Source organism: Cervus elaphus, chromosome 15 (assembly GCF_910594005.1).
Source record: "Cervus elaphus chromosome 15, mCerEla1.1, whole genome shotgun sequence".
Taxonomy (NCBI): Eukaryota; Metazoa; Chordata; class Mammalia; order Artiodactyla; family Cervidae; genus Cervus; species Cervus elaphus.
Window position 1 is genome coordinate 10,666,105 of NC_057829.1, and position 19,548 is coordinate 10,685,652.

Here is a 19,548-nt window from a genome sequence, read left to right on the forward strand (position 1 = left end):
CAGAGCTCAGGGAACCAGTATGCTCAACTGTATCAGCAGTTACTATAAAAGGTTATAACTCAGGAGCAGTGGATGGAAGAGGCGCTGGGGTCAGGATGTGGGGAGATGGTACAGAGCTTCTGTGCCCTCCATGGGTGCCACTCTCCAAATTTTCAAACTTCACCAACCCGGAAGCTCTCCAAACTCTGTCCTCCTGGGGTTTCAGCCCATGAGCTGACTGATTAAACCACCAGCCTATGGTGTTCGAGTCAAACTTCAACTCCCCTACTCCCCTATGAAATCAAGGGCTGGGACTGAATGAAGTGAAGTACTAAGATCTTATAGGAACCAGATCAAGTCACTGGGCAAAGAACCCCTCTGCTGGATATTTTTCAATTTCCTTTGATGACCATCTAGAAGATGCACCGGAGATTTTTGGGGATGGGTCTGAAAGCAGCTGTGGCCTCATAGGAAGAGCTAGGCAGTGTTCTGTCTCCTGAATCTTTTGACTAGTTTTGAGGAGGATTGGTGTTTCTTCTTTTCTAAATGTCTGGTAGGATTCATCAGTGAAGCCATCAATTGGACCCAGAAGCTTTTCTGTAGAGAATTTTGTGATCCAATCACCTTATTAATTATGAGTTTATTCAGATTCTCTCTTTGTGACTCAGTCTTGGAAGGGTTTGTAGTTCTAGGAATTTGTCCACTTTATCTAGTTATCCCATTTGTTGAGGAACAATTATTTACAGTACTCTATAATGCCTTTTATGCCCCATGTTCATTTCTGGTTTTAATAATTTATCTTCTCTTTTTTTCTTAGTCTAGCTAATGGTTTGTCAAATTTGTTAATTTTTCCAAAGAACCAACTTTGGGTTTTGTTTTTTCTATTGTCTCTGCTCTAATCTTTATTAGCCTCCTTCTGCCAGCTTTGTATTTAGTTTGTTCTTTTTCTAGTTCCCTTAATTGTATGAGGTTATTGAGATTTTTATAATGTGTTTAAAGCTATAAATCTCCCCTTAGCACTGCTTTCCTGTTTCTCATGAGTTAGTGTTTTACTTTCCTTTATCTCTACATGTTTTTTGATTCCCCCTGTGCTTTCTTTGTTGCCACAATGGTTCTTTTAAATTTTTATAAATTTGTGAATTTTCCACTTTTCCTTCTGTTACTGATTTCTAACTTTATGCCACTATGGTTAGAGAAGATACTTAGTATGAGATTTACCTTGTGAAATCTACTGAGACTTAATTGTGGCCTATTCTGTGGTCTGTCCTGGAGAAGGCCCCACATGCCCTTGAGAACAGGTGTCTGCCGGAGTGTTTGTCTGTTTGACCTAATTGGCTGATTGTGCCGTTCACATTCTCTACCTATGCATTCATCTTGTCTGGTGGTTTATGCACCACTAAGAGTAGGGTATTGGAGGTTCCAACTATTGTATAGAACTATGTCTCCCCTCAGTTCTATCCATTTCTGCTTCATGTGTTTTGATGGTGTCACTGGGTGTGTAAATGGCTGTGATTTTATCTTCTTGCTGTATTGAACCTCCTAATCCTTGTCTCTGGTAACTTTTCTGATTTAAAGTCCATGTTGTCTGATATTAGCACGACACAGCTGCTCTCTTTTGGTTCCTGTTTTCATGGACTATCCCTTTCCAGGGGGCGCTCCTCTGTCCATGGAATTTTCCAGGCAAGAGTACTGGAGTGGGTTGCCATTTCCTTCTCCAGGGGATCTTCCCGACCCAGGGATTGAACTCGGGTCTCCCGCATTGCAGGCAGATGCTTTACCACCTGAGCCACCAGGGAAGCCCTAGTGGTAAAGAACCCACCTGCAAAAGCAGGAAACATAAGCGATGTAGGTTCGATCCCTGGGTCAGCAAGCTCTCCTGGAGGAGGGCATGGCAACCCACTCCAGCAGTCTTGCCTGGAGAATCACACGGACAGAGGAGCCTGCCAGTCTACCCTCCACAGGGTCACAAAGGGTCATGACTGAAGTGACAGCACAGCACATCTTTTTCTATCCTTTCATGTTCAACTTTTTTTCTCCCTTTGGATCTAAAGTTAGTCTCTTATAGATAGCGAATAGTTGTATCGTATATTTTTATCCTTTTTGCCAGTCTTTTAAGTGGAGAGTTTAATCCATTTACATGTAATTACTGATACTGAAGGGGTAATAGTCTGAAGGAGTGATCAGTAATTGTCATCTGGCTCTTTTTCTGTATGCCTTATGACTTTTTTGTCCCTCATGTCCTGCAAGATCACCTTCTTTTGCATTGTTAATTTTTTTGTAGTGAAACATTTTAATTCCCTTCTCGTTTCCTTTTGTGGATATTCTGTAACTATTTTCTTTGTGATTACCTTGTGATTACAAATAATATCCTAAAATTACAACACTCTAGTTCAGTTTAAGTCAGTTTAATTTCAGTAACATAAAAAAACTGTTCCTATACAGCTCTGACTCCACCCCTTTCAGGTACTGATGCTACAAAATTAAATCTTTTTAGATCATGTCCAAAAGCAGACAAATTTTTAAACTTTATTAATCTTGTCAAAGAGAAAACAAAAAGTGGAGCTACAAACCAAAGTTAAAATAGGACTAGCTTTTTTTTTTTATTTAATTTGACTGCACTGGGTCTTAGTTGTAGCTTGTGGGATCTACTTCCCTGACCAGGGATTGGACCAGTTTCAACCTAGTCCTCTTGCATTAGCACCAGAGATTGTTAATCACTGGACTACCAGAGAAGTCCCGAGGCTAGCTTTTCTAATTGCCTGCCTATCTACTTTTACCAAATGTGAATTCCTAACATTTTGAGCTGCCATCCAGAGCCCTTCACTCCAACCTGGAGGACTCCCTGCTGCAGGAATATAATTAGCATAGTTAGCATAGTTAGCATTGCTAGTTAATGCTGGCAGTCAGTGTAGTCAGCAGATCACCATGGTGCTGGGCCTCACAGCCGTCTCGGGGACAAGGCTTCTATTGAGAATTGCGATTCTTTACATTATTGGTAAAGGTTGATTCGCCAAAGTGAGCCCAGTACATTCTGACTGGGACAGAGTTGGCCATAAAGGTCATTAAGAAGAGTCAGCAAAGGTCCTCCAGCCTCCAGGACTCTTCTGGGAAGTGAATAGTATGAAGGCTCTGGACCATGAAAACATCGTCAAACTCCTGGAGGTGACTGACACAGAGGAGACCTTCTTCCTGGAGATAAGGGCCTCAGTGAGCGGGACATGTGCAGCCATTTTGAGGACCATGGGACATGACAGAGGCTGACACCCGAGGGCCACTCAGACAGCTGGTCTCTGCCCTGCAGCTCGGCCTCCAGAGGCACGTCCTGCACTGTGACCTGAAGCCAGGGAACCTCCTCTTTGACACCAAGTAGTGTGTGAAAATTACAGACTTTGGCCTCAGCAATGAGTGTGATGAGAGTGGGAAGCTCAACACTTCTATGGCAGCTGCACTTACTGCCTGAGAATTCTTTCGGGGACAGGGCTCCGACTGCCCTGTGGTGGATGTGTGGAGTCTGGGAGTAGTTCTCTACTCATGGTGACCGGGACCCTGCCCTTTGGGGGACAGGACTTCTCAGAGCTGTGGCTGTGAATCCTCGTAGGGCAACACCCCATTCCCCTGTGTCTGTCATCAGAGAAGGAATTTGCTAAAAAAATATGGTCCTCAACCCCAGTGACAAAAGCACCTTAAATGACTGACAAGGCCTCCAGGGGTGAACCTGGGCCAGAAGGAGCCGCTCAGGCCATTCTGTGTGCCGCCCTGTGACCCCGGGGGTGACAGTGGTGAGGACACTGGTGTCGAGGTGGGACCTGATCCGTGACTCAGGGAACAGGCAGCAGGCACTGCACCGTAAGCTCAGGGGAACACAAGGTGGACGGCTGCTCCATCACTGCGAGGCTCTCCCCTCCCATGGACCTCAGCAGCCATAACAAGCCTTCCCTAAGGCCTGAGGTGTCCATACTTATACCACATGGCTCAACCAGGGCTCCGTTTGTTACGCAGCCTCTTGCTGGGCAGACTATTATAATCCTGCATATTTTCAAGTGAACCCTGCTCTTTATGGCTGTGGCCAGAGGTAAGTAAAATGTACAACTGCAGGAGGACCAGGAGTCAGGGCAGAAGATCAGAGAGCCTGCCGGTCTCCACCCGGCCTGGAGCAGAGGCCCGCCATCCCCAGCCCAGCCCCCCGTGTGGCCCTGAGGCCTTCCCTCCACCAGCAACACCAGCAGCAGGACTGGAGTTCCAGAGGGAAGCAGCTGCCCCTGGATGTGTCCAACACCAGGAGCTCCTCCCACGCTGGGCAGCCTGAGCGTGTGTCCCCAGACACTTTCCTCTGGCCACAGCCAGGAAGAGCAGGGCTTGCCTGAGAATAAGAAGGTGTTTAACAGTCTGCCCAGCAAGAGGCGGCGTAACAAACGGAGCCCAGGGAAAGTCCATGGATGACCCAAGAAGAAACGTCAAGACGCCCTCCCTGGCAGTGGTCGGGGGGTCGAATCCTCTGACAAGATTTGAATCAGGAGGGTATCCCACCCCTCCACGGCCTTCAGAAGCATCGTATCCAAAGCCCTGGCCAGCTCAGAGGACGGTCTGCAGCGGCCTGGCGACCAGAAGAGGGCCCACCTGGCTGCAGGGCCCCCCTCGGCTCTCACCTGCAACTGCAGAGACCCGACTGCCTCTCCTGGGCATGTCTCCCTACCCCACTCTTCTGTCCTCCATGTGAGAGGGGGCGCGGGAGAGTTCTTGTCAGCTCTTTGGTTCTTCCAATTCCTGTTGATAAACTTGATGCTCCAGTTTTGCATCCTCCCTGAACAGAATTGAGGCTGTGTATTTTCCAGTCTAAGAAGCGTGCAGTCACGTGGTACTAGAAGTAAATCAGAACAACTAAATGCAAAGACAACCAAGAAAATAAGGACAGTGACTTCCAACAGCAACAACTGCTGCGCTGCAGGGCCGAGATGCAGAAAGTGTGTATGACCTCCCTGCACTGACATTACCCAACATCTTCAGAAGGGCTGAGGGGAACTTTTGGTCCCTGGGGCCTGTGTTAATCATGACTGAGATGCCCATAACTAGGACAGAGTCCCGTGAAAGCCTGTGTGCAGTGTGATCAGGTCCCTGTGCAGCTGAGTCTCCTGACTCTCATGCAGATGTCAGGATCTCCCCTTTGGTGGGGGGAATTGTCCTGATGTGTGGGTGTGACCACAGGGACCGGGGAGCAGGCAGTCTGGCAGGAGGAAGCTGGAGTGTCAGGCACACACAGGACAGAGGTCAGGAGCCAGGCTGGGGAGAGGGGCCTGGGCCAGCCCCCTTGCTTCCGGGACCATCCACACCAGTGCTCTGTGCTCTCCATCTCCAGACATCCCCACCTCAGGGCTGGACAGTAGTTGACTCTGATGACGGAACATTGTGCTCACAGACTCTCCTCTTCTGTGAGGTGTGGGGTGGGGCTGGCTGGGCTACAGCTGCCTCTGGTCACTCTATTTGTCCATCACAGTTCCAGAGAGAGCAGGGCATCCATGAGTAGGGCAGGACACAGTCTCCTTCCACTGGCCAAGATGTCTCAGGCTGCTGGTGACCAGAGGGCCCTGTGGAGGTGGGGTGGGGAGAAAGCCTCAGTGTCAGTGATGGAACCCCGCCAGCAACTTGTCAGGAAACCTCGGGAAAAGCATCCCCTTGCCCATGATTTTCAACTGGTTTCTGAATTATTTCCTTCATGCACTGTCTAATGGACAATTTCATACAATATGAGCTCAGGGTAGATGGGTCGGGTGGTGGGAGGGAGCATTAGAGGCGGTGGGCTGAGGCATCCAAGGGCTCCCAGTACCTTGTCCACTCCCAGAGCACTGGACACCCTCCTTTATCTGCACACTGGCCGCCCAGGACTACAGAGTTCCTGCCTCCTCTGCAACAAGGGTGCTTGTGTGACCAGGCTCTCCCTCCAGCGGGGATGGGAGTGATTTGCACAAACTCTAGAATATGTCCTAGGAGAGTGAAGCAGGCCCTTTCTGCTTCTCCCTCTGTCCTGATCTGGAAACGTCAGCTGTGAGGTTGAGCTCATTCTGCCCTGTGGACAAAGCAACTCCTCTGGGTTGAAGGGCATTAGGGACAGGAGGCTCCAGACCCGCCCTGGACTGTCTGCCCCCTGACCCAGCGTGAGGGGGGCAGCTTCCCTTTGCCCCTCAGCCATGGGCCCTGAGTTACAGCTGCTGAGCCTTACCCGAGGCTGGACAGCAGGCTTGGAGGGGACCTTTCCTGTGGCTCCCAGGGTCAAGCTGCTCCCAGGACCACAGCTGTCTGATGTGTCCCCCCTCACGTCTGTGGGGGATAGCCCAGCTCAGCTCTAGCCCGCTCTCCCCTCTGGGGGCTTCTCTGGAAATCTAATGACTAAAGAATTCAAGAGTGATACATTCCAGGATCACTACCCCCACTCTCTCCCAGAGATGCAGCTTGTTTTGAAACAGTGACATTTCCCTGCTACCATCTGTGGATTCTAAACAAATAACTTGGGGAACAGGCCATCTCACGTGTGGTGTAACTTGATTATTGCCAGAAACATGAGTTTGGAACCAACAGCTTTCCTGCTAAGTTGACAAGTTAACAGCTTTGAAAAACCAACCTATTTCCACTCAAAGGCAGAGACTGGTTCTCGGTCATGCCTGGGCCCGAGCTCTCAACTTAGGGAGATGGGTAGTTAGGACCTCATAGGAGTTTGGTCCTGTCCACGTGATTTTTATATGCCCTCCACCCTGATGGAGCCTGTGATTTTATGGGAAAAGGAATTCTAATACATCTTAATATTTTGTACCTGATTTTGTAAAAAGGTGTATAGTTCACTTGTTTTTCATTTGTTTACTATGTCTGCAAAGTGTCTCATAGGCTGGTGTAAAATAGAATATTTAGTAGAAACTTTGAGGGTCAGTAAGGCTATCTGATCAGGAAACAACCGCCACTGAAATGAAAGTTTCTCCTCACAGTCCTGGAAGAGGGGTTTCACCACTCAGGGAGCATGGGGACGTCAGTAGGCGGAAGAGCTGGAGCTGTGGACAGAGGAAGCCTTCATCGCGTTGCTGAAGAGGGAATGGCAGGCAGGATGAGTAGGCTGAAGATTGGCTGGGCTGAGCAACTTCATCGGCTCTGGGGTTAGGGGATCCCAAGTGTCCTACAGTCTGACCCTGGGTAGCAGGGCAGGTGGGCAGTGGTTCAGAGTGTGAGCCCAGTTAAAGAGGAGGTTGGTTTGTATGTGAAAAGTGGGCCCTGGGGGAATTCCCTGGCATCCAAGGGTTAGGACTAGGCATTTTCTCTGTCAGGGGCCAGGGTTCGATCCCTGGTCCAGGAACTAAGATCCCACAAGCCCTGTGATGCAGCAAAAAAAAAAAAAAAGAAACCACACAAAAAAATAGTGGGCCCTGGAAGGACTCCCGTAGGGGCAGGGGTGACATGGGGAGCAGAGGCTGAGTTGAGGTGCTGCAGAACACGGAGTGTTTTTGCTTGCAAAAGCAAAGCATCAAGTTAACAGAAGGTAGAAACGGTCTGTAGAGGGTACAGCTCTAGTGTCACCTCCTCAGAGGAGGGGCACCCTCCACAGTGAGACCCTCGCCAGGGCTCACCTGCTCCATTCCTGCACAGTATTCAGCACCCAACTCCCTGCTCCACACCAGCCGTGCCTCCCCCCACCCAGTGGAAAGGTCCTCACAGGGCCCACAGGGCCTGCAGGACTTGCCCTCTCTCCCACCACTCCCCCCTCGGTCCTCTCTTCCGCACCCTGCACTCCTGACTCCCCTGGCCTGTGTGTCCCCCACAGCACGTGTCCTCCTGAGTGGCTCTGTGCTCCCTGTGTGCCTCATTCAGCTCCAGGCCTGTCCCCCAAGTCAGCGCTGGGCCTGCCCCCCGGGTCTGTGCCGGGCACATAAGAGACTCAGCAAGCAGTGAGTCGACAACTCACCATCACCGCCTGGAACCTTCTTGTCCATGGCCTCGGCGTCCACACACGCAGTGCAGGTTCACTGAGGCCCTACTGTGTAGGGGGTGGACTCCAGACCCAGCACACGGACGGAGTGAAGCGGCGAGTTTCCATTCTCAACAGCACACAGCCTGGAGGGAGACAGAGGAAAACAAGTAATGTACAGGCAAAGTCAGGTGGTAAGATGTTCCAAGGAGAAAAAGGGAGACAGGAAGGACATTTAAAGGCAAACTCTTGGAGGTGTTTAGAGAGCAAGTGACGCAGGGGCAGAGAGTGCCAGGCTGAGAGAATGGCAGTGGAAAGGCTCCGGGGGCCACAGTGGGCTGCATGTCAAGAGTGTTACTCTCTGCAGCTTCTTAGCTTTCTCTCCAGTCTGTATGTTGCCTTTGTTTATAATCCTAATTCTGGACCACCAATCTGTAGGGCTTAGTAGATTCTAGTTCAGTCATTTGAAGTGGAAATGTGTGAATTTGGGTCATGTAAGCAGGTGTTTACTGGGTGGCCTCCCTGGGCCCAGCTGTGTTTGGCCCCAGCAGGCTGTGAAGTGAGAACAATCTCCACCCTGAGGACCCCAGTTAGTGGACATCCAGGTGCCCTCAGGCCCCTTCTGTTGCATCCCTGGGCCCCTCCTCTGGGTCTCAGGCTCCCACCCTGACTTCAGTTGCACCTTTATCCCCTACTTCCAGCTCCTCCTGGACATTTCTGTCCCAGTGGTGCCTGAACTTCCCTGGGTCAGCATGTCCCAGACAGAGTTCACCCCCGGCCCCACGACAGCCTTCTCACCATGGAGCACCTCTTGCGGGGGAGCCACTCCCAGCTGGATGCTTGAGGCCCAAGGCACAGCCCTTTCCCCGCCGTAACATGCCTCCCAGTCATGGTCCCACCTCTACGGGTTCCCCATCATCCTTGCCCTCCTTCAGCCTTGCTTTGCACACCAATCCATCTCTCCTCTTCACAACTCCCCATGAGGCAGGAACAGGTACATACGGGCACAAGGAGGTGACAGGATATTCTCCTTGGAAGGAAGAATCGGATCCCAGAACAGAGGACAGACAAGGTCTCCCCAGTCGGCCAGAGCACAGACCACAGTGGCAGCAAGATGCCCGTAAAGGGTGAGGCAGCCTCATACTGCTGCCCCTTCCATCTGTCCCCCAGGGTGTCTTGTGCTTCATGCCTTGGCCTGGGCTATTGCCTACCTCAGTCTGTTAGGGGGGGTGCATGTTCATTCATTCATTCACTCATTCTTTTATCATGTATCTGGTTCCTGTTCTGTGCCAGGCTCCAGGTGAATGAGGCCTCATCCTTGGAGACCCAGCTCAGACATCACCTCCTCCATGAAGCCCTTCTTGATCCCCACCCTTTCTACAGCTCTTCTGGCCTCACCTGGGGCCCCCAGGACTGTGATCACATTATGATTACCTCTCCAGCCTGTGAGCTCTGTGAGGGTCTGGGCCCGATGCAGACAGGGGCTCAGAAAAATGTGATGAGGATAAAACACCAAATAGATGAAGGGGCCAAACACAGGCCACATGTCCATCAAGTGCCCCTTCTCCATCCCTCTAGGACCATGGCTCCATCATCAATTGGAAGCAAAGGGACCCACTCTCACCTCATGCTCATTCAGACCACTAACAGTCTGGGTTTGTTTTTTTTTTTTCCCATTTTAATTTTTTTTAACTTGGGAGCCATGTCATGATGGTGCCCCTGAGTAGTGAGAAATCTAGTCACCGCTCCAGGAGTAGAATCTACCTGTCCTGTCTTAGCTCAGACTGGATGGGAAGCAAATGCAGGATGTGGAGGAGGAGATGGCTCAGGGTCTCACCGGAAGGGTCTCTTCTGTCTCGCTGGAAGAGGTGAGATGGAGAGAGAGGAGGCACAGCTGTCAGGGCCGGGTCACGGCAGGAGGAGTGGAGACCAGGGGCTCCCGGGGTTCTCCTGCTGCTCCTGCCTCCATGCGGAGCCTACTTCTCATGCTGTAGCCCACCTCCAGGCCCTCACATGGCTGAGCCTCCACCAGGAACCCTCTCCTCTCCTCACCAGCACTAATGCCCTGGCCCTTTCAAGACTCTGCTCTTCTGGGGACTTGTCCCTGAGCCTGCCTGCCCCGTGCACCTGCCCCACCGTGACTCACTCCTCCACTCTGCACTGAGCCCTCCTGTTGTAAAGGCCTGAGGACAGCACGTCTCCTGGGGACATACTCTGTGCTCTGGGACCAGCTGAGGCCCAGTAGACTTCGGTCATAAGCTCAGAGTCTCTGTGACCCTGGGTGCATCCCTTGTCCCCTTGGAGGCTCCGTTTCTCCTGTAAAGGGTCTGGCAGTGGCCATCTCACAGCAACGCTGAGCCATTGGAGCTGCCGGAGGTGGAGTTGGGCCAGAGACTGTGGCCCTCAGGGCTGACCCGGGGACCAGGCCCCTCATGGCCAGTGTTTGTGGGAAGACCGGGAGCAGCGATGCATGTGTGGTAGGAGAAGGGCAGGGTTTAGGGGCAGCTTTGGAGCCTGAAGACACACCGCCCAGGGGACACTCTACAGAGCTCCTGGTCCTGGCCTCTCCCACCCCTCCGCTTCCTGGATGCCTTTGGAGGACATGTGATGACAAACCGCTCCTGTGAGGGCTGCACTCAACCCATTTATCCCACCCGCCAGGGGGTCAGGACAAGCTCCACACAGCTGTGGCCCTCATGTCAGCAAAGCTCCATGGCCTAGGAGGAGGACTGCAAACCCAGACATCTCCAGGGGCAGGCAGGAACAGGCCGGGGAAAGCCTGGGCCCGGGAGACGCGTAGTGGGAGGTGGGAACTGTGGCGAGCTAGGGATACAAGCCCCCACTCAGCCTCAGAACAGCCTCACTCATTTACCCCCTGGGAATGTCCCCCAGGAGGCCAGGACTTCTCATTTCTTGTCAAAACTCACAAAGCTAGAAATCTGGGGCTTTGTCTGAAATCTCCCAGTTTTTAAATGTTGGAATTCATTTTAAAAATCCAGATTTGCCCCTGGGCCCTTGTTCAAGGCCCTTAAGACCAAATGTGGGCTGGGCAGTTGCCCCGAGGCAGGGTCCAGACTGGATGCTCTGTCACTGCCCAGCATGGCCCTCGTCCCCCGGGGCCTCCTTGTGGATGCCCAAGGGACAGCTTCACCCCCAGAAACCAGCCCCCAGGCAGGGTACGGGGTGGAGGTGGGGCGTCACAGTCTCCCCAGGCTGCCTTTTCCTTCAGCAGATCCGCGGCAGTGGGATCCATTTATGCCCCACACTAGGCTGGCCCTGTGTGTGGAAGGCTGGAGTTGCCTCCATGAGAAGCGTCCTTGTGCAGGAGAGCGATAAGCCTTCCCCAAAGCCCTAAACCTGCATTGAGCACCTGCTGCATACACAGTCCTAAGATGGGAGCTTGGTGGATGGGGGGAGCCCGGGCATCTGACCACAAGGGACCAAATAAGCCAGATGAGAAAGCAATGGTACCCAGGGCTTCAAGGAGGAGGGAAGATACATCTGATGGGGGGGCCTGTGACTGGGGGACCTTTGAAGCATCATCGCCAAGTGATCTGGGGGGACAGAGGACATGTACGCTTGGTGCTCAGAAGGTGTGGGGAGCAGAGGGAGGGACCCTGTCGCTGTAGCGGCCGTCCTCCCCCCTTCCCCTGTCCTGACAGGGCTGCTGATGAGGCCCTTCTCCGTCTCCCCCCCGGGCCTGTTACAAGTTCTCTCTACAGATGAGAACACCGTGGTCCTCTATACAGAGAGGGCAGAGGCCCCCTGCGGTCACCCAGCAGGGTCTCAGTGACCCTCCTGGGCCCTGTTACAAGTTCTCTCTGGCAGATGTAGACCCTTCCTCTGCTTCAGACTTTAGGTCTCAGTTTGGGTTCACTGTGCACTGGGAACAAAAGTTGTGTTCCATAACATGGACACAAACTACACTTCCATCAACAGAGGAATGGGTGAAGAAATGTGCTATGTATCATATATACACATATATGATGGATCTTACTCAGATATATATCATATATACACATATACAATGGATCTTACTCAGATATATATCATATATACACATCTACAATGGATCTTACCCAGATATATATCATATATACATAGATATAATGGATCTTACTCAGCTATAAAAAAGCATTTGCAACAACATGGATGGACAAGGGGCATTATGCTCTGTGAAATAAGTCAGACAGAGGAAGACAGATACAGTCTCACTTGTATGTGGAATTGAAAAAAGAAATCAAACTCAGAAACAACAGGGTGTGCGGAACCAGAGGCTGGTGTTGAGGGGGCGGGTGAAGTGGGTGAAGATGGTCAACAGGCACACACTTCCAGCTGTAAGACACACAATCCCTGGGGCTGTGTGTACAGTAAGGTGACTGGTTAACAACACTGCATTGTGTATGTGAAAGTTGCTAAGAGAGCAGGTCTTAAGAGATCTCATCACAAGAAAATAATGTGTAGCTGTGAGTGGTGGTGGATGGTAACTGAACTTCTTGTGATCATTTCACAGCATGTACACATATCAAATCATGATACTGGGCGCCTAAAACTAACACTGTTCTGAGCCAATTATATCTGATAACCTGTGTCTCAGTGATCAGGGGTGAGAGCCTGGACGATCTATTGCTGAAGCAGACCCCAGGTCCCTCAAAGCCTAACAGGGCCCTTTAGGGAACAGCTTGCTGACCCTGCCCAGGAAGACAGTGGTCATTGCAGCCACAGCAGCGAGTCTGGGAGCACTCCCAGCCCACCCAGCCCCTGTGCTCTGCCTGTCGCCTCATTCACCCCCCCCCCACCCACCCCAAGAGGGACAGTATTCCCATTTTACAGATGAGAAAATAGAGGCTTGTTTTGCTTTAAATACCTTACAAAGTGGTAGGAACCAGCTTTGAAACCAGTGTTCTGATTTCAAAGCCACATCTCAACCCTGATCTCTAGAAGGTGGGGGTCCAGGCATTGGAGACCCTCTATCTTCCACCCTTGAAGCCCTGCTCCAGGGCCCGCCATCCAGAGGCAGAATCAACACACTTAACTCACTTATTCTCACCCACTCGGCCCTTGGCTGCTGCTCTCCTGCCGCTGACACTTCAGCTGGCTGAGGTGCTACAGGCGCCTCATCTCCACCTGCCGGCCCGCCCTGCCCTGAGGGGCAGCCCCTCCTCTCCTCCTTATTCTAAATTCTTAGCTCACAAGTCTGCAGAGCTGCATGAAAACAGCCCTGCTGGCCTGTGTGGAGGCCTTGATAAGGGGAGGGAGGGGGGGTTTGGGGTGGCCTCTGATACAGAAGGGACATGAAAAAGACAGTACTTACGTCCACAATGGGGCTCAGTTTGAAGCTAAGAACTTGGTCCCAGAGAGAAATAAAAACTGAGGGGCTGAAGGTTACAAAGATGCTGAGAAAAGGGCTTGACTATGGGATTGCAAGTGGGTTGTGCTAGTGGTAAAGAACCTGCCTGCAAATGCAAGAGCCATAAGAGATGTGGGCTCCATCCCTGGGTCTGGAAGATGTAGGAGTAGGAAATGGCAACCCACTCCAGTATTCTTGCCTGGAAAATTCCACAGACAGAGGAACCTGGCAGGCTATAGATAGTCCATGGGGCCGAACACAACTGAGGGACTGAGCACACAATTTAATAAAAAATAATCAGGCCCCTGGATGATAACAATTTGCGCATTAAAGTCAGAATTGGCTGTTCGACCTCAGTTCCTAGATGTGACTCTCTGGGAATTGGGAGGCCTTAACTAGGGGTGCTGTCCTCTCAGCCGTAGCCACACCTGCCCATGTGTGCACCAGGGCCTGTGGCCCCATGGGTCAAGGAGGCCCAGGTCATAAGGAAGGACACTTCTGTGGGGTCACCTGTGTGTCCCCTGCAAGGTGAGCATCACGTGGAGAAGAGCCGTCCTTCCCCTCCATTCCCCAATCCCCAGGTCCAGTGCTGGGTGAGCACGCATCAGAGCCTATCTGTTTAGCAAACATCCTGGCTGGTGTCAGGAGGCTGCCCACTCTGACCATAAAGGGGATGATGGATTGGGATCCAACCCCCGCAACTCACCAGTGAGTCCCTCACCCACATCCAGCCCCTGTTCTCTCCTCTGTAACTGGAACCCACCCTGGGCCCCCCGTGTAAGTTATGATACAAAGTGCTGGGCTGTTCCAGGCATCCTGGGGTGTGCTGACTCTGAGGCCCAGAAGCTGGGAGAGGAGTGGTGTGGGTGTGGCAGGTGTCACAGCAGAGCTGTGTAAGAACCAGCTGCATGTGTGCTTTCTAGTATTCAGAGACAGAAAGCTGCCACCAGCAAATGCATTCATTAGGGCCACGTTTACTCTCTCACCAGTTACAATCATCTGCTTTGAACAGAGCTCTCTGGAGTCTATCAGTGACATTTCTGACCATCACAGAACAGTGATGCTTAGCTCCTCAGCACAGGGGGCCTTGTTTATTGTGATTTCTGTCTGCTTCTGCGCTCACTCTCTTGCTCAGCTCCTCTCAGCAGCTCCCCGTGGCCCAAGGCCTGCCCATCTCCAGGCAGAAAACACCATATGAAGTCCTGCCACCTTCCCCACCCAGACTGTGTTCCTGCAGCAATTAGCCACTAATGATCCCTGCTCATCCCGGCACCTCTGCCTGTGCTCCTCTCCTACTCTCTGCTCCCATGCCTTTGATCCCTCAGCTCCCGTGTTATTTCCCCTTTGTGGCAGGATGGCTTTGGCGGCTCACCCAGAGGATTTGCCCAGTCCAATTCACTTTCTTCCAGTGGACGCTCAATGTGGATGAATAAAGGTTGGTCCAAATCTGTCATGACAACTGCTTCCACCTAGCGATTGGTCAGGATAAGGATTCATGACCCAGTTCTAGCCAATGGAAGTCTAGAGGAAGTCTACAGGGGCTTCTATGAGAGATTTTCCTTTCTAAAAAGAGATATGCAGGGGAAAAGGTGACCCTTGCTTTTGATGGAGGGTTAAATTTGCAGAAGTGATGGCTGGAGTGGAGGCAGCCACTTTGCAGCCATGAGGCAATGACACCCACATTCTGGTGATGGTGGAATAGAGAGGTGGGTGGATTCTGATGAAACTGTTGGGCCACCAGACCTGCTCTGACTCTCCCACCTCTCACAGTTTCTTGAAACATTAAATATTAGTTGCCTAGGTAGTTGAAGCCACTCTCAATATGGATTTCTATCATTTCAGTCAAACACATAACTAAATGATACAGCCTTCAAATCTCAGTTGAAAATTCTCTGTCTTGAAGCAGTTTCCCAGCAGACTTGGGTCTTTGCCTCTGCCCCCACACCCTTCACCCATGAAAGCAGCTTAGGTGCTATGGCCTGTCAGCCTGGCTGGCTTATGTATATGTGGTCTGTGAATACCTCTGGGCAGGCCTCTGCCTTCTCTGTGCACCCTGAGCCTGCATACAGTGGGCCTTCAGAACCTTAGGGACCTCACCCCACCCCACTATGGCCAGAATCGTCCAGCCATCAAAAGGCCCGTGGATGCTCTTTGGCCCAAGCGCTTCTTCCAGACCATGGGGTCTTCTACAACCTCTGCAGCATGAAGAGCAAGGGCCATTGTAAACAGAACTTCCCAGCTGTTAGATCTCACCTCTCACCTGCCTTCCTGTGCTGAGCTGTCAATTCATTGTTCGCTGGGTCTCTCCTGTGGCACCACGGGAGGCTGCAATGTGGAGAAAGGAGTACTGGAGCTGAGTTTCAAGGGAGACGTGGAAAGGGCAGTGATGGATGCATCCTGTTCAAACTGAGTGAGGTTCCCTATATATTCTGGAAAAGGCCTCTGATGTGCAAGAGGGAAGCAGGGCCCCCCAAAGCCCAAAGGAAGAAGATATCCACAAGTATGAGGGGGGAGCCTCCCCTGTAGCAGCTCCAGATGGGAGCCAGTGACCCAGGAACTGTCCATGTGGTCACATGAGCTTGACAAGCAAAGCAGGAGAAAGGTGGGCAGGACTTGGGGGAAACCAGAGGGTTGGGTGTGGTCTGGTGAAGTAAGGTGCCCTCCTTCCTTCAGTGTGAATTGTTTTTGTGACTGTCAAAACAGCCACTTGGCAGTTACCAATTCTCAGACCCCTGGGAAGCCAGCGTGGGGCTGGGTGTCTTAGCCCCTTCAAATGGACAAGCCACACCGTGTGGCCTCCCAGATTTCAAGGAGCAGGATCTGGGGCTTCTTTCTGACTGCACACTTCCTGGCTGTAGCCCACTTACCTCCCTTCTCTGAGCCTCCATCTTGTCCTCTAAAAAGGGACATGGATTACTACCTTAACAGGACTAACCCTGTGAGGACTAATTTGGGGAATCCTAGAATTAATAGTTGGCCCCGACAGATACCGCTTATATCCATTCAAGTCTCCAAATTAAACTGGAGTCTTGTAATGTTATGTGGAATTTCTTCCCTGAGGCCAGATGAAACCCACACCGTGGCATTTCCAGGGTCTCCACCTAGCCAGCTGGACATCGAACCCAAAGGGGCTCAAACAAGCTAACAAACAAGCAGGAGAGAATGATCATAACTAAGTCCACGGGCACAGCTTCTGGCTGGACTGTACCTGGGTCTCAGGGACGTCAGCAGGAATTGTCTTTCCCCACCTCTCAGCTCTGCTTACTGCTGTCATCCTCACCCAAGTAGCTCTGCCTTTGTGGAACAAGCCCTCCAACTGCCACAGGCTGACGTCACATCCCTCCAACTGCCACAGGCTGGCCTCAGGTATCCCCTGTTCCTAACGGAAATAAACCTCCATTCCCCAGGATTCCAGCTTATGCCCTGATTAGTCATTTGTCCAGCCCTGAGCCAATCACAGGCGTCCAGGAGGATGGAACATGCTGATTGGCCAGGGGGGGGTCATGTGACCACCCCTCCGGGAAGCCTGTGAGCTATTCAGCATGTTTCAGGGAGGGAGACAGTGTGACGCCCCAAGAGCAGGGGTGAGGGCACAGCTGAAGGATCTGCTGTGATGTGTTTCTGGGATGTACCTGCTTACATCCTCTTCACACACCCAGTGGGAATTCCCCTATTTACAAAATGATTTGTGATGGATGTCTCCCCTTCCCAAGCCCGATTTCACCCACTCACACCAATTAGGATCAAGACCTCCTGTTTGAACACAGGACTGGGCATCCCCTCCAGCCTCAAGGCTTGCTTTTAGTGTGTGATTGCAGTCATTTATTCAGTCAGCAAACATCCGCTGAGCATCACCGTGTGTTGCTACAGGTTTCAGAACTGTTGGTTGCTCTGAGTAGTGGGCATTACACAGGGGCCTGCCAAAAGGAGTGAATTTTGTCTGAGGAAGCTGTTCAGACGGAGTCACTGAATAACTGAATTGCTTGCTGTACCCCTGAAACTAACACAGCCTTGCAAATCAACTATACTTCTGTATATAAAAAAGATATTCCCTTCTTGAAAATTGTCCTTAAACTTGTAAAGTTTTCCCTTTCAAATGTAGGTTCTTAATGTGTCTGTAATTGATTTGGTGGTGTTTCTCTGAGTTAGGGATCCAGCTTTGTTTTCCAGTTGCATGTCAAATTGCCCCAGCACCATTTACTCAATGGGCCTCCTTTCTCCATTTACATATTGAGAAGCCTTTTTTCAAACTCCTAAGCATCAAGGACCTCAGGTCTTCGGTAATTTGTAGAGCACCCACGGTCATGCAGACTGTCTTTACAGTCTGTGCCTTCTCTCCTCTTTCTATTATTGCAGTTTCTAGTATGCACAAGTGCCCCAGAAAGCCCCGTGTGGGGACCTGTGGGTGTTTCTGTGAGGACAGGGGACGTGAGCATGAAGGAGCGGCTGAGTCCTTAATGACCATGCGACCATGCTGAGTGACCCCAAAAGGGGTTCTGGCTTCCTCAGACAGGGCTTCTGTGTCTTGGTGCCTGGTTGTGCACAGTAGGACTGTAGATAGGGACCTGGGGCTCTGGGGCCAGCAGTAGAGAGATTAGCCCTCTCAGCTTGCTTTTGCATTCATTTGCCTCCTATGGGCTCTGCATAGCCGGTGTGGAGACATTTCTGACACCTTTCTCCTAAAAGCCAGAGAGGTGCTCACTGCTTGTGCTTCTCATCCCCTGTCTCATCCTTCCTTATGTCACACTGACTGTAAAGTACCTGTGGTTTAATAGACGCCCCCCCCCCCCCGCCCCCTCCAACTCCCTCTTACTCCTACTAGCTCCTTTCCTGGTAGGGAGATAAAGAACTCTGGGAGCAGTTGGAGCCTGGCCAGAGAGACACATTCTGGCCAGGAAGGCTGCACCCCTGCTGTGGCTTCTGATCCTGCACCCCTGGGTCCTTGGTGTAGGCCCCACCCTGAGGCCTCCCCTCCCTGATCCACACCAGTAGAGAATACTTGGTGCAATCCCTTAGCTTTTCTGCCCTGGTCCTCATCCAGCCCCATCTGCCTCCCAGGCTTCACCCTTGACGCCCACCCACAGGGTCAGCAGGGCCTAGTTCTGGACAGTTTCACACAAAGAGAGACTGTTGGAAGCCCTCCGACCTCTGGTCTAAATAAACATTTCCTTAGAGCCTCATGATCCTGTGGGGAGATACTGGTTTTGTGCCTATTTTATAGTTGAGAAAGAAAAGGCTCAGAGCCGTTGTGTGATTCGCCCAGGGTCACCCAGCAGGTCAGTGAGTGTGTTAGGATTTGAACCCAGGCTGTGTGGCCCCAGTCTCCATGTCTCAGACTCCATGACTCTATACAGGTCTTTCAGCTCCTCGGTTAAATTTATTTCAAGGTATTTTATTCTTTTTGGTGTAGTTGAAGTGGGACTGTCTTTTTCATTTCTCTTTCTGATAGTTTATTATTATTGTGGAGAAATGCAATAGATTTTTGTCCTGCAACCTTGCTGGATTTGTTAGTTCTAATAGCTATCATTTTGTGGAGTTTTTATGGTTTCATAAAATATTGTATCATATGCAAATAGTGACAGTTTTACTTCTTTTGTTCCAATTTAATTTGGATGGCTTTTATTTTCTTTTCTTGCTTCATTCCTGGGTAGGACTTCCAATGCTTTGTTGAATAAAATTATGAGTGGGCATCCTTGTATTTTTCCTAATCTTTCAGGAAAGATTTTCATCTTTTCCCCACTGAGTATGATGTTATCTGTGGGCTTGTCTTTTATGGCCTGTAATATATTCCATGTATAAACACTTTGTTGAGGGTTGATATAAATAGATTTTGTATTTTGTTTAAAGTTTTTTCTGCATCTATTGAGATGATCATATGATTTTTATCCTTTGTTTTGTTTGTGTGTTTGTATCACATTGATTTGTACATATCAGTCTTGCATCCCTAGAATAAATTCCACTGGACATGGCATTTGATTCTTTTAATGTATTCTTGAATTTTGTTTGCTAATATTCTGTTGAGGATTTTTGCATCTATGTACATCAGGGTTCTTCTTGACATTCTTAAATTCTGAATTTAAAATGTTATCTCAGACTTCCCTGGTGATCCAGGGGTTAAGAATCTGTCTAATAATGCAGGGAACATAGATTGAATCCCTGGTCTGGGAAGATCCCACATGCTGCAGTGCAACTAAGCCCGTGACCCCAACTACTGAAGCCTGATCACCCTAGAGCCCATGTTCTGCAACAAGAGAAGCCACTGCAATGAGAAGTCTGT

At 50.7% G+C, this 19,548-nt stretch overlaps 1 long non-coding RNA gene across 2 annotated transcripts; it reads right to left on the reverse strand.

Annotated features, from left to right (window-relative positions):
• Positions 1-2,479: 2,479 nt before the first annotated feature.
• LOC122709097 lies at positions 2,480-16,914 on the reverse strand. 2 transcript variants are annotated; one of them, XR_006345411.1, is made up of 4 exons: positions 16,480-16,914; positions 15,532-15,596; positions 7,919-8,067; positions 2,480-5,561 (listed from the first exon to the last, which is right to left on the reverse strand). It is a non-coding gene; the product is annotated as an uncharacterized LOC122709097 (long non-coding RNA). The 2 variants fall into 2 exon arrangements; XR_006345412.1 differs by having other exon boundaries at positions 15,525-15,596.
• Between the last annotated feature and the right edge of the window lie 2,634 nt (positions 16,915-19,548).